Source organism: Suricata suricatta, chromosome X (genome assembly GCF_006229205.1).
Source record: "Suricata suricatta isolate VVHF042 chromosome X, meerkat_22Aug2017_6uvM2_HiC, whole genome shotgun sequence".
Taxonomy (NCBI): Eukaryota; Metazoa; Chordata; class Mammalia; order Carnivora; family Herpestidae; genus Suricata; species Suricata suricatta.
Genome location: NC_043717.1, coordinates 94356905 through 94371434, shown reverse-complemented (window position 1 = coordinate 94371434; position 14530 = coordinate 94356905). Strand labels below are relative to the sequence as shown.

The window sequence follows — 14530 nt, the reverse complement described above, 5'->3', positions numbered from 1 at the left end:
AAACATCTGCCATTTCCTTGCTGTGACTGTGTCATCCAGCGAGGCGGACACGGCTCCCAGCAACTCATCTCTTTCCTGATCAGCTGCAATCATGACTCAGGGAGAGGGCAAGGGGACAGGCCGTTCCTGACACTAATCAGCAAAGCATTCCGAGGTTTGGTGCCCAAGCAGAAATGAAAGTTTCAAGAGAGTAGATTTTAGAGTTTCAAGAGAGTAAATTTTGCGAACCATCTGGGGGCAAGAGGCCGTGCAAACTTGCCGAACCCTCACCACGAATTTTTGCTCAACCGGTGAGTTCAGATAGCTCCCAGCATCGCGGTAGTCACATTCTCCAAGGTCACCGCAAACACTGACTTAGTGAATACGTAATCATTGCTTCTTTTTTTTTTTTTGCTGCCCTCTTGAATTTCACACTTTGCTTATTTTCACAGCTGTCTATTTTTAATGTCTTTTTTAAAATTTCAAGTTAGTTAACATGCAGTATCATATTGCTATATTCTTCGAACGCATTTTAGTCTCTAAAGGTGCTAGGGCCCTCTCATTTCTTTTGTCAAAATGTTCTGGCAGTTTCCTCATGCTTATTTTCCAGGTGAATTTTGGAATAATATATTCAAGTTCCAAAGTGAAATATTATGTTAATATTTGTTGAGATTACATTGAATATTTTGATTAATGTAATTGATTTTATAAAACCATTTATACCGTCTCATAAAGAATAAGGTATGTCTTTTCACTTACTAGAATATTCTTTTATGATTATCAGTAGAGTTTTACAATTTTGTTTTGCTAATAAGGTCTTGTTCATATCTTGTTAAGTTTATTTCTAGAAAATTAATTTTTATTATTACTTTTACAAATGAGATATGTTCTTACGTTAAATTTATATTAATGTAGTATAAGTGTTATTGAATTTTTATTAACAATTCTAACCAATTACCTTATAAATTATCTTGTAACTGAAGTCATTTTTCTGAGTTTTTAATGATATATAGTTATTTTCTGTGTTGATAATAAGTTTTCTTTCCTCTTTTATATATCTTATTTTCTTCTGTCCTCTAAATGCAATGGCTCTTTCTTCCAGAACAATATGAAATAATAGTCAACACACTGTTTTCCTTGCCTTGTTCTTGATTTCAGTGGAAATCTATTGTTTCAAAATTAGCAGTGTTTTGTTTGACGTAGGGTTAAGAAAGTATCCATCTCTTGGGGCACCTGGGTGGCTCAGTCGGTTAAATGTCTGACTTCGGCTCTGTGCTGACAGCTCAGAGCCTGGAGCCTGCTTCAGATTCTGTGTCCCCCCTCTCTGTTCCCCTCTCTCACTCATACTCTGTATCTCTCTCTCAAAAAATAAATAAACATTAAAAAAAGGAAAGGATCCATCTTTTTCATATTTTATGACGCATCAAAGAAATCAGTATAGGTAAACTTATTCATTCATATGTTGCAGCATTTATTGAAATAACCACGTGCTGCGTCTTTGTTCTTTTGATTTATTAAGATATCAAATATCAATATAGTACAAATTAACATAAAAGAACACACATTAATTAATAAACCAATGCAGATATTAATATAATATAAATATTAATTTAATATTAAATAGTGCTTTCCTTCCTAGGGAAAATTCCACTTGGTTATAATATGTCAATGTGTTAATTCATGTGAGGATGGATTCTATTTGCTAAAGATTTAGGGTTTTTATATCAATATTCAGAGATTGACTATATCTCCAGTTTTCTATTTTGTCCTTATTGTCTGGGTTGGGGATCAATATTGTCTTTTTCTAGTCACCTCCCCCACCTTCAATCAACACAGGCAAACACACATACACTTTTTTTGACTAGATACTTAGTGGATAGTCTAAATTTTCCCCCAAAACAATACCTTTCCCTTTTTATCACTATAAAAACATTTGCTTAATGAACAAACAAATAGGACAAGTTTATTTTTGCCCACTTGAGGAGCTCTGCAACGGATTGCTGGGGTCCTTAAGGTTTGAGAAATTGGTATTCTTTTTTTTTTTTTCTTTTTTTACTTGTTGATGCCCTTCACCCATTTCTCCCACACCCCACCCCAATGTACACTTGTTCTTTTGACAGTTGCTGAGGGAGATGGTTCAGACCATCTGCCACCCAAGAAAATGGAATTTCTCTAGGAAAGTCCAAGCAGGGCATCTTGTGAAACACACCGTGAAGTAAGTGGGGGGAGCTCCCCCTGCCCACCTCCTCCTCCAGAGGAACACGTGGTTCTAAATTAGGAAGAGAGCTTCGATGTTCAGAAGGAGGCGGCTTAGATGGGTCCCAGTGTTTCGGTCTAGAGATGAACTGAGCTACGAAACGCAAACGTATGTGGCCTGGGGGTCCCATATGATTTTTCTTTCTTTCCATATAATGCGGACCTAGCTATGGGTACTCCTGAACAATTCTCAAACAGACCATTTTGAAGTCACCGAATTTTCTCTTTTGGAGAGACCAGATGCAGCTGGCCATGGCCTCTTCATCCCTGTCTCCGAGAGAAAGGGATGCATTAGCCCAAACTCCCTAGGGAGTTATTCCTGTGACATCCTCGTCAGACCTAGGTCAGAGCTGAGTCTCTGCTGACCAGTGGTCATCTGTCAACTGTGACAGACATTGGAATAGGCCAGGTGAGGGCAGCAAAGGGCTGATCATGGACCATGATTTGTGCCCAGTGTCAAATAATTGGCCCAGAAGGCTGATGCAGAGAGGTGCACGCTTGATCAAGTGTATTTATTAGGAAGGCCAAAGTTGCAAGTATTAGGTAAGAGTGAGAGGGAACAGAGGGTGTTTCAGAGAAAAATAAAGGTAATTCAGGAGTACCACCGGAGAAGGAAGCTGTAAGTGCATGGGAGCCAAATTAAGACCAGGAAAGGAGGGAAGGAACTTTCTGGCACCCGTTTTGAGCTGGATGCTTTATCTGTAATAATAACTATCATTTTGTTAAGAATGGATTCAATTCTTCAACTAGTTAGGTACTATGCTAGGTTGCTAAATGCTTATATGTATGTACGTGAACATATGTACACATATACATAAACACATTATATATATATATATATATATAAATATATTTTTAGATATAGTATTGAAGGTATGAAATCAATACATGGATAAGAGTGGATAAAGAGTCTCAAGGCTTGAGCCCTGGACACTACAGTATTTAGAAGTGAGAAAGAGAAGGAACAAGACACCCAAAAATCAACAACTGCTTGCTAAAATGTTAAAAAATATATATATATAATGATATAATCTGTATTACATTACATATGTATTGTAATTTATAGTTTATTTACACTGTATTACATATGTAATGTCATTTGTAGTTTAGTATTATATATAAATTTAATTTAACACCTGAGGAACCTGAAATTCAGAGAAGTCATTTTCCCATGTTTACAGTATATGGCTCAGCTGGTACACCAATTCATAACTTTCTGATACAAAACTGATGCTCTTTCTACAATATTATACTGTCTCTTATGATGGATATAATTCACAGATGCAACAAAATGCAGTGAGGTGAGTATTAATAAATTTGCATTTTACTAATACAGAAACAAAAAGACCTCATCTGTAATACAGAAGTCATGATATCCAAATCATTGGGCTTTTGTATGGATTAAATTATTTTATTTGACAGACATTTACTGTGTTCTTTTTGTGTGTGTGTCCCAGGGACTGTGCAGACTAGAGGTACAGACACAGTTAAAAAGGACATTTATGTACTCTTTAAAATCACTGAAGACACAGAGTATGTTTCTTCCCTTCTGCCGTCAAAGAGTTAATTAACCTTAAGACACTGAGCTGGTTAGCAATAGGACACGGATCGAAACCTTGTCTAGATAGCACAAGAGGCCGTAGGCCAAGGCCACTAGGTTGACAGCAAAAATTAATGACTGTTCAGAAAGCAGAGCATTGGTGAAGCACGGCCGCTGAAAACCTGCTTCTGGGTTGAGCCAGAACTTGGAGATCAACTATTAACTTCCTTCTATTAAAAGACAAAAACAAATAAGGATCTCTCATCTAGAGATCACTAAGCTTATTCTCAGGAAAATAATGGAATGCGTGTGTGTGTGTGTGTGTGTGTGTCTGTGTGTCTGTGTGTCTGTGTGTGTTATTTATTAGGGCAAACCTCACAAAACATAAAATTCACCATATCAGCTGTGCCATTTTACATTCCTACCAGCAAGGTATGAGGTTTCTAATTTCTCCACATCCTCGCGAACACTAGTTAGTTTCCATGTCTTTTTAAAACTTTTTAAAAATTTTATGTAATCCAATTTAGTTAACATAAAGCATAATAATGGTTTCAGGAGTAGAATTTGGTGACTCATCACTTCCATATAACACCCAGCGCTCATCCCAACAAGTGCCCTCCTCAATGCCCGTCACCCATGTAGCCCATCCCCTCACCCATCTCCCCCCCAGCAATCCTCATTTTGTTCTGTTATTTACTTAAGAGTCTCTTATGGTTTGTCTCCCTCTCTGTTTTTATTTTATTTTTGCTTCCCTTACCCTAAATTCATCTGTTTTGTTTCTTAAATTCCACATATGAGTGAAATCATATGATGCTTCTCTTTCACTGAATTATTTCACTTAGCAAAATACACTCTAGTTCTATCCACATTGTTGCAAACGGCAAGATTTCATTCTTTTTGATTACTCTAATATTCCATTATATACATATACAACATATATACTACATATTATATATACCTTATAATAATAACATATACACCTACATATAAAAACGGTGTATGCATTATGTATTATGGCACATCCTAGTGGGTATGAAGTGGTACCTCCTTGTGGTTTTGATTTGCATCCCCCTAATGACTAATGGTGCTGAGCATGTGTTTTGGCCATTTGTATATATCTTTAGAGGAAATGTCTCCCTTGCCCATTTTTAGTTGGTTATTTCTCTTTTTATTGTTGAGTTGTAAGAGTTCTTTATATATTCTGCGTCTGTTTATCACAAATATGATATGCAATGTCATGTTATATGATTTGCAAATGTTTTTTTATCCTGTTCTCTGGGCTATCTTTCCATTTTCTTGATAGTGTCTTTTGAAACACAAAAGAATTTAATTTTGATAAAGTCCAATTTATCTAGTTTGTAGGCTTGAGCTTCAGATTTCATATCTCGGAAACCATTGCTAATCCAAGGTCATAAAGATTGACAGTTATGGGGCGCCTGGGTGGCTCAGTCGGATGAGCATCTGGCTTTGGCTCAGGTCATGATCTCACAGTTCCTGGGTTCGAGCCCCACATTGGGCTGTGTGCTGACAGCTAGCTCTGAGCCTGGAGCCTATTTTAGATTCTGTGTCTCCCTCTTTCTCTGCCTCTCCCTTGTTCACACTCTGTCTCTCTTTGTCTTAAGAATAAATAAACATTAAAAAAATTTTTTTAAAGATTGACAACTATGTTTTCTTCTAAGGATTTTATCATTTCAGGTCTTTGATCTCCATGGAATTGATTTTTGTATATGATGTGAAATAAGAGTACAAATTTATTATTTTGAATGTGGGTATGTGGCTGCTCTAGTATTACTTGTTGAAGAGACTACTCTTTTGTGGTTGAATGGTCTTGGGTGTCTTATCAAAAATCAATTGAGCATGGTTATATGGATTTATTTCTGTACTCTCAATTCTATTCTATTCCTCTATATGTCTATCTTTATGTCAGTACCACATAGTCTAGGTTACTGTAGATCTTCATTAAATTTTGAAATCAGGAAATGTCAGTCCTCTAACATTGCTCTTCTTTTTGAAGACTATATTGACTGTTTTGGGTACCTTGCATTTCCATACACATTTTGGAATCAGCTTCTCAATTTGTGAGGGAAAACAAAGCTTGCTGGGAATCTGATAGTGATTGGATTGAATCTGGAGATCCATTTGGGGATTAAAAATATTAAGTTTTTCAATCCATGAACATGGAAAGGTTTCCATTTATTTAGAGCTCTTTACATTTCTCTCAAAAATGTATTACTGGGCACCTGGCTGGCTCAGTCAGTAGAGCATGAGACTCTTGATCTTAAGGTCATGAGTTGGAACCCAATATTGGGTGTAGCGATTACTTAAAAAAATGTACTACAGTTTTCACTATACAAGTATCACACGTCTTTGCCAAATTTATCCCTAGGTATTTTATTCTTTTTAAATGCTACTTTCAATGGAATTTTCTTCTTTCGTTTTTACATTATTTTTTGCTAGTTTATAGAAATGCAGTTGATTTTTGTATCATACAGTCTTTTAAATTCATATCTTGTAATAACTTTTTTTTCTTTTTTCTTTTTCCTTTTGGGGAGAACTCTTTATATGTTTTCTTTTTAAACATATTTATTTATTTTTGAGAGAGGCAGAGAGAACGAGAGAGCGGAGGAGAGGCAGAGAGAGCAGGAGACGGAAGCTCTGAAGCCAGCTCCATGCTGACAGCAGAAAGCCTGATGCAGGGCTTGAACTCACAAACTGTGAGGTCATAACCTAAGCCGAAGTTAGAGGCTTAACCAACTGAGCCACCCAGGTGCCCCTAGTCAGGTCATTCTAAAATCTGTTCTGCTCATATTTGACTTTTTATTGTACTGTTTAATCCACTTACAAATAATTGAGTTATTTGTAAGGTAGGCTATATGTTTGTCATTTTCTATTTGCTTTCTATATGCCTTCCAGACTTTTTGTTCTTCTATTCCTCCGTTATGTTTTCTTTTGTATGAAACAGACATTTTCTAGTAGAAATCATTTAAATCTTTTTCACTACTTTTCCCACATATTTTTTAGTTACTTTCTCAGTGGTTGCCTTGGAGATTACAATTAACCTCTTAGCTTGTAACAATATAGTTCTGATTAAAAACAACTAAATTTCAGTGACTTACAATGGGGAATGATTGCTTAATTAGTGGAGTTTTTGTATGTGATGATTAGAAAAAAGTTTGGAACTTGATAGTGGTGACGGTGGCATAACATTATGAATGTATTTAATGCCACTGAATTGTATGCTTTTAGCTGGCCACGGTGGTAATTTTAAGTACACTTACTTTACTACAATAAAAAAGAACAAAAAAAAACAGAAGAGAAATTAAGATATTCCCAGATAAATAAAAGCAAAGAACTTGTTGCTAGCAAAGCTGCCCTACAAGAAATACAAAGGCAAGTCTTTATGCTAAAATTAAAAGATATTAGGCAGTACCTTGAATCCACATGAGAAATAAAAGCATCAGTAAAGGTTAGTACATACATAGAGATAAAAGAAAGTATACATGTACTCTTTTTGTTTGTAAGTTAATTTTTTTCCTGTCTGATTTAGAAGCATAAACCAATAATTAATAATATGTGCTGATGACTACAATGTAGATGAACTTCAAAAAGACTAAGCTCAGTCAAAGGAGCCAGACATAAAAGGTCACATATTGTGTGATTTCATTTATACAAGATGTCTAGAACAGGTAAATCCATGCAGACAGAAAGCAGATTGGCTTGCCAGGGGCTGGGGAAGGAAGGGAAATGGGGAGCCACCGCTTAACAGGTACTGGCTTTCCTTGGGGCTGATGAAGGTGTTTTGGAACTACACAGAAATGGTGGTTACACAACATTGCAAGTGTACTAAATGCCACTGAACTGTTCACGTTAAAATGTTAATTTTATGTTATGGGAATCCCACTTCAATAACAACAACAACAACAACAACAAAAGCAACTCCCCTACTGATAGGGATTCTGGCAATTTAGGAACCACACTTTGGCCAACCACTTAATTTGGGCCTCCGCGGGATAAGGATTGCACTTTTTCTGTTTTCTTCACTTGAAGGCCTCTGAAGACCCAGGTAGAAAGAACCAACATCACAGAGCATACCATCTCCTCCATACCCCCTAAGGACAGGCGGGCCGTGCACTTGCCTGCTTTCCTTGTCTCGCTCACTCTACTTTGCCAGTGCCCTGTCTTGGTAGTATTTTTCTGTCCAGCCTGAAATATGGTTACCATGTAGGTTCATTTCCTAATTTTGACTAATCGGAGTAGCTGTTGCCCATTACTTTCTTTAACAAGTTAACTTCCAGCTTGTAGTTTTCATTTAAACCTCTCTGACCAATTGGGAGATAGGTATGGGTTGTTTTGTTGCTTACCTTGAACTTTCCAGAATTTCTGCAACCTCAACACAAGTGCAGACTTCCAAGTACAAGCCTTGGGGCCTTCCCACCACATCCAGCCCAGTGCTGACTGATCTTGGAGTCCCCCAAACTCCCGTGCCACCGGCTCTGATGTTTTCCCATATTCCCCGCCCCACAAGAGCAGAAGAGAGCCTATTACCCGTGGGAGTAGGATCAGGGCGGCGTCATGCAGGAGGCTGCATCTGAGCTGCGCCCTGAGGGGTGGGCTTTGGAGGGAAAGAAGATTCCAGTAAGAGGCAACCACACAAAAGGTGTGATTAGTTTAGTACAGAGGCCTAAACTATGGACACTGGTGCTAAAGGCCTATATGTTCAAAGTCTAGTCCGGCCATTTCCTAGTTCTTTTCATGATCCCATTCTTCATGCCTTTCTCACCCCTACGCGTATCCTCCCTGGTCTGAGAAAGTTTGCCTCACCGCCCACGCACAGTTTCATTGTTGCCTATTCTGTGTCTTCAATGAGTCAGCAACTCCCCACTTCATGCATATGTGTATTTGTGAGGTAGGCAGCTATTTAAGCTCACTTTTTACTCCACATAGGTCCCTGGTATCACCCCTATGCCTCTTTACCAATTTTAGTATGCGAGCACTCCCAAATATAGTTGCTGTGGGGGTCTGAATTCCCTGCTAAGACCAATCAAGTATCTGGTTCGAGTTTGATCCCAAGACCAAAAATGGTGAAGAAAACTTTCTAGAAGGAGGCAATGACATGAAAATCTGCAAAAAAATTGGTTGTGACGTAGTTTGAATTCACACTGGGATCACTCAGGGAGTCCGGTTTGAATCAGTAAGCAGCTGGTTCGTTTTGTCCTTCGTGGAATTCTGAATCCCCGCCTCAAACCCGAACACCTCCGAAGGAGAATCCTTTCCACCAATAAGTAGCCGACACATAGAACATATTGGTTTTCCATAGAATGAGAAGAGTGAGTGGATAGTTCTCTTTCAATCATTTCCACAGCAACCAATCAGAACCTTCGGCAGCGGAGCCCCAGGCTGGCTATTAAAGGGGCCCACAGCTTTTCGATGTGCCCTTTTTGTCTCGGCGAGTCTGCGTTTGACCGTTCTCTTCAGTCGTGAGGGAAAATGGCGGCCCCTCCCATGCACAATCAGAAAAATGTAAGGTTAATTTAATTTTTAATTTTTACTGGTAGTTTGACTATGGGTAGTACACGTTTTATAGATGGGTATATGAAATGTAATAATGTATTTTACTAATTAATAATATATTTTAACAGCCTAAAGGGTTTTAGATTTGTGACCCTCTGGGTGGGTCTCTTGGTGAATTTCGGCACAGTGTTGTGCCCTATGATATTTTACCTGTTTAAATATTGGTCTCGCCTTCTCTTACATGGGGTGTTAAGGTTTTATGTGATTTTTACCTAACTGAAAACAGAAGAAGTGGGTGGCGCCGCAGCCTCAGCGTGCCGGACGGCTCCGTAGTGGCCTGGGAGCTGATGTTGCCTTGTGTTTTATATTTTTGGATGCTTCTTGCCTCTGTGAATTTGGTTAGTTCTTGGCCATAGTCCCTTTGTTTCAGTTTTTTTCCACCTGAAGAGGAGAAACTTCACATACTGAGGGATCCCGCGTGGGATTAGCATGGCGGCCTAGCAGGTGTCGGCTTTCTTCGTGTGTCGTTTTGTAGGGCATTTTCCCCCCTTTACAGACCGAGTCACCCAGGCTTCCCACATTGTCTTTCATTCTTAATGACTGGGTACCCTAACTCCACCGTCCATTTTGAGAAGTTCCTCTGGATAAGGGCAGAGTACAGTTTTCCCAGCCACCCACCTGAGTTTCCAAGTTAAGTTAACTCTCTGCCCACAGGCAAATCTCCTTGCAAATTCATCCCCTCCTTCAGGACCTGTGATGGAAAAGTCCCGAAAGTGTCATCATTAAAGACGGTGTTGAAACGTTTTCCCTGGGTCTCTAAAAGGGGGGACTGGTGGCAGCGTCACTCCTGGGCACTGCTGACTAACTCCACCGTTGAGACCGAGACCTTTAATTAGTCAAGAACGTCTTTTCTCCCACATGTATTCCTGTTCTTCTCTACACTGTGGTTGCTATTGTTATGGAGCGTTTGGCATAATTAGACTGTTGTCATTTCAAAGAAACTTCACTTTGACTTTTTAACACCAAAGTTTTAATCTTTCTTTTTATTCGTTTTGCACATCCAGTCCCAGACGACAGCGAAGGAGTGAACTAGATTGTAGAAAGCAAACTTCGGGAGTCAAAGCAGAGTGGGGTGTTAGCTTTGTCTCAACAGGTATGTGAACATGAATCTGAACATAATTTTAAAGCCGAGCTCCGTCTATGAGAAAATGGGAAAGATAAGACCTATGGGACCAAGTGGAGGGCAAAGCATGGTAGTCGGCCAGCCAGCACCCGCTGTGAGGTTTATTTGGTCCGGGTCCTGAAGGCATAGGTCAGCAATTAAAGTAATATGTATGTCGACTCTACTCTAGGTCTTTACTCTTCCCTACACTGTTGGCCATTTCATTGCTTGGCAGACGCTGCCATGTTCCATACACAGTAAGCCGCTCATCTCTGATTCTGAGACGCTCTGCCTGTCGTCACTCTGAGCAATAGTCTGTCAGCTCAGCTGACTTCTAACATATCATTTCAACCCGTTGTGTCACTGTTAAAAGTTTTCCAGTGAATTCAGGTACTGGAAGCTGTGGGCAAGGTTTGAGATTTGCATGCTAAGGCTCCCTGACCCCCGTCTTTCCTGTCGCGTTACACAAAGATGTGCAGTGAATGAATGGACTTGGGGGAATTGATAGTGACCAAAAGTGCTACTGTCGATTAGGTTACATTTAGTGCTCCTGTGTAATGCTCTGTTTTGTCCCGTTCCAGGTCACATTTTCTGTCAATATAGCCGCCGAACCACAAGGCTTGACTTGTAAGTGTTCCCCTTGTTTGTCGCTCTTTCCCCCAGGTTGCTACCCACTCGGCTGCTTCAAACACGTAGAGGTTCTGTGTCTGAACTTGATTTCGCCTTTGCTAACTCTGTTTTTTGGCAAGGTATGTGGTAAGTGGGTCAAGATTTGTTTCTGATGAGTGATGAGATTTCATATTAATTTCAGGTTGAAAGTTTCAGAACACGGGAACACAAGACCTCAGAGTGGGGGCATCTTCTAACCAGAGTTTACACTTTAAGAGGTATTGCTCACTTTGACCTATGTTTGGGGATGTGGCCTTCCCCTGCAGCGCTGGGACAGTAAGCCAGAGGAATGGTACTTAGTTCTATCACCTGTAGAGTAAATGCGTGCATTATGTAGCTCTGAGGCTATGTGCTTTCTAGCTTGCCTAATGGGGTCAGTCAGACCTGAGTTCAAACCTGCCTCCATCAGTAACAATCCTTAGTCCTAGTGCTTTGAGCCTCAATTTGCTTATCTGCAAAACGGCAGTCATACTTTGCCATGAGGGATGTCGTGAGAATTAAGTGTGACACTGTTTGTAATGCACCCACCACATAGGAGGTACTCAATGAATTAGTATATATCAGAACAGGATCGTGCACTGCTTGGGGTTGCCCCCTTCCTGCCCTTCCTTTAATTATCCTCTTTCCTTTCTCAGCTACGGCACATTCCTCATAGGTTACACTGGCTTCTCTCTGGAAGCCATACCTCTGTGATCTTGCTTTTAAGCAAGAGGTGGCCCAGGGACTTGAGATTTTCCTTGTTCTGAGCCGTGTTCTTTTATTTTTTCCAAAAATTAAAAAAAAAAATTTTAAATGTTTTTATTTATTTTTGAGAGACAGAGAGAGACAGCACGAGCAAGGGAGGGTCAGAGAGAGAGGGAGATACAGAATCAGAAGCAGCCTCCAGGCTCTGAGCTAGCTGTCAGCACAGGGCCCGATGCAGGGCTCGAACCCATGAACCGTGAGACCTGAGCTGAAGCCGGAAGCCCAACCGACTGAGCCACCCAGGCGCCCCCCCCCAAAAATTTATTTTACATTTGTTTATTTTTGAGAGACAGAGCACAAGTTGGGGCGGGGCAGAGAGAGAATGAGACACAGAATCCAAAGCAGTTTCCAGGCTCAGAGTTGTCAGCACACAGCCCAATGCAGGGCTTGAACTCACAAACCATGAGATCATGACCTGAGCTGAAGTTGGATCCTTAACGAACTGAGCCACCCAGGCACTCCTGAGCTGGGTTCTTTTCTGGCCAACTTGAACACCTTACACCAAGGCTGACCTGGCTCAGCACCCAGAATGACATCCTAGGGTTCGTCAAGCTGTGCGGGCTGGAAGGTGCCTGTTAACTGGCAGTGCTAGAAAGTTCTCCTCTCTTTCCTCCTCCATAACAAGTCCTTCCTGAGCTGTGATTAGTTCATTTAAGATTAGGTGTGAACGATGGGACAAAATGCTAAATATAAACGTGTGATCCTAAAATGCTCTCAAAGAGACTGTTAACTTTTAGTCTCAAAAAAGATCTCTGGTTTCCCTACCTTTATATTAGCACAGGTTGTATTCTGGTAAGATCATGGAACCTAAAGCTCACCTATCCAAGGTGAAATAAAAAAATCCACATTTCCAGAGTACCTGGGTGGCTGAGTCAGTTGAGCATCCACCTTTGGCTCAGGTCATGATCTTGTGGCTCGTGAGTTCAGGCCCCCCTTTGGGCTCGCTGCTATCAGCTCAGAGCACGCCTCGGATCCTCTGTCCCCACCGCCCCTCTCCCACTCATGCTCGCTTTCTCAAAAATGAATAAACATTTTTTAAAAATCCACATTTCTTTTTGATTAGAAACTAAAGTGTTTAGCTGTTGCATAGCACGTTGACATCTCAAAGCCTTTTGCTTTATCCCTGTAATTGATAGAATTACTTTAAAGCCCTGGACCCAGGGGTCATTATTATTTCCCATTAAGTGAAAAACTAAAGCCTGAAAGTATTTAGAAAAGGTGTTACCCCAAACCACTTAGTGGCACTGTGCCAAACAAGTTCCCTCACCAAGCAACACGATGGTGACGTTAGCTTACGTGGTAGTGCCAAAAAGGTATGAAACTTAACTGTAACTCCGCCACCTCACCCCCTTCCATACACATCTGTACCCACTGCAGATTTCAGTTATCTCGGGTCTTTCCATGGGGGGAGGTGTGGCGAAGGCCTAAGTGAATGGTTTAGTGGGTAATTTCACTAAGCTTTGGCATTTAAAAAGTGGTCACAAGGTAGAGGAATCCAAAAAGGTTAATGTCCGTTTGGATGGATTAGCCCCAGAATTCAGAAACCTCGGAGAAGTGAAAGGGACTCTATTCAAAACTTAACAGTGGAGACTGGGTTCTTGATTCCTAACGAGCTCAGTCGTTGGCTCTTCTACTCATCTGGGGCCTACTTATGAATGGTTGCTAATTATTTGGAATTTTAATGGGCTATAAATTCTTGGTTTGATTTTTCTACTTCAAACTCATGCTTAAATGTGTTTTCACTAACAGAGTTGATGGGGGCGGGGGAGAGGGAAAAGTGGGTGATGGGCATTGGGGAGAAGGCACTTGTTGGGATGAGCACTGGGTGTTCTATAGAAACCAATTTGACAATAAATTATGTTTAAAATTTTTAAAAATAATTTTATAAAATTTCATACTTATTTATATGGATATTGGAGAGAGATTAGATTTTAGTGGAAACTCAAGGGCATGCCTCTGTGGATCAAGGGTCTTTTGTGTAGGAGAAATCAATTTTCTTAGCACTTGATGAAAAAGCACCGTGCACACAAAGGTTAATATACTCACATTTTATTACCTTTAAAAGTAACTTCAAATTATAATTATAATACAGAGAAGGTCTAGAGACTACAAAAAGTGATATGCTAGTAGATGTTTAATAGCTGATTCTCTAGAGGAAGAGGAAACACTCTTACACAGAATGAAAAAAAATTAAAAATCACTGACAATCCAATTAACATAGAGTTACAACCACTGTTTGATATTTCTACCGACCAGTCTTTCTGTGAAAATATCCATACTGGTTCTGATGGGGAGTCTTGTCACTGGATTTTGGTAAGTAAATCTGTGTTTTCTCATTCATAGATTTGACTTCATTTTGTTTCCAGACTCAAATATTATGTATACACTTGAGAGGTATGTGTACATGATTCAGTGAATTTATTTTTATCCTAGTTTTTATTAAACCGAATGCTCCACAAGGCATTGTACAGTGTGGCATTTAAAAAGTCATATGGTTGCTACAGATGTTATTGCTCCTGTACTTGAATCATAGCATATGTAGGAATGGTGAGAAGACCATGATCCTCATAGGGAAAGTAGTAGTTCGTTTGCATGGCTTGATGCGGACTGATTATAGATCCGGTCCATGGGACTGTAAACACAAGTGAGCAAGAGGCTTTCTCTGTTTT

General features: G+C 39.9%; 1 long non-coding RNA gene across 1 annotated transcript in view; it reads right to left on the bottom strand.

The window, feature by feature from the left end:
- Nucleotides 1–8520, bottom strand: part of LOC115284366 — a 20932-nt gene extending 12412 nt beyond the window's left edge. Inside the window, exon 1 of the long non-coding RNA XR_003905173.1 lies at nucleotides 8137–8520. This is a non-coding gene — a long non-coding RNA (uncharacterized LOC115284366). The remainder of the gene's footprint in view (nucleotides 1–8136) is intronic.
- Nucleotides 8521–14530: the final 6010 nt, after the last annotated feature.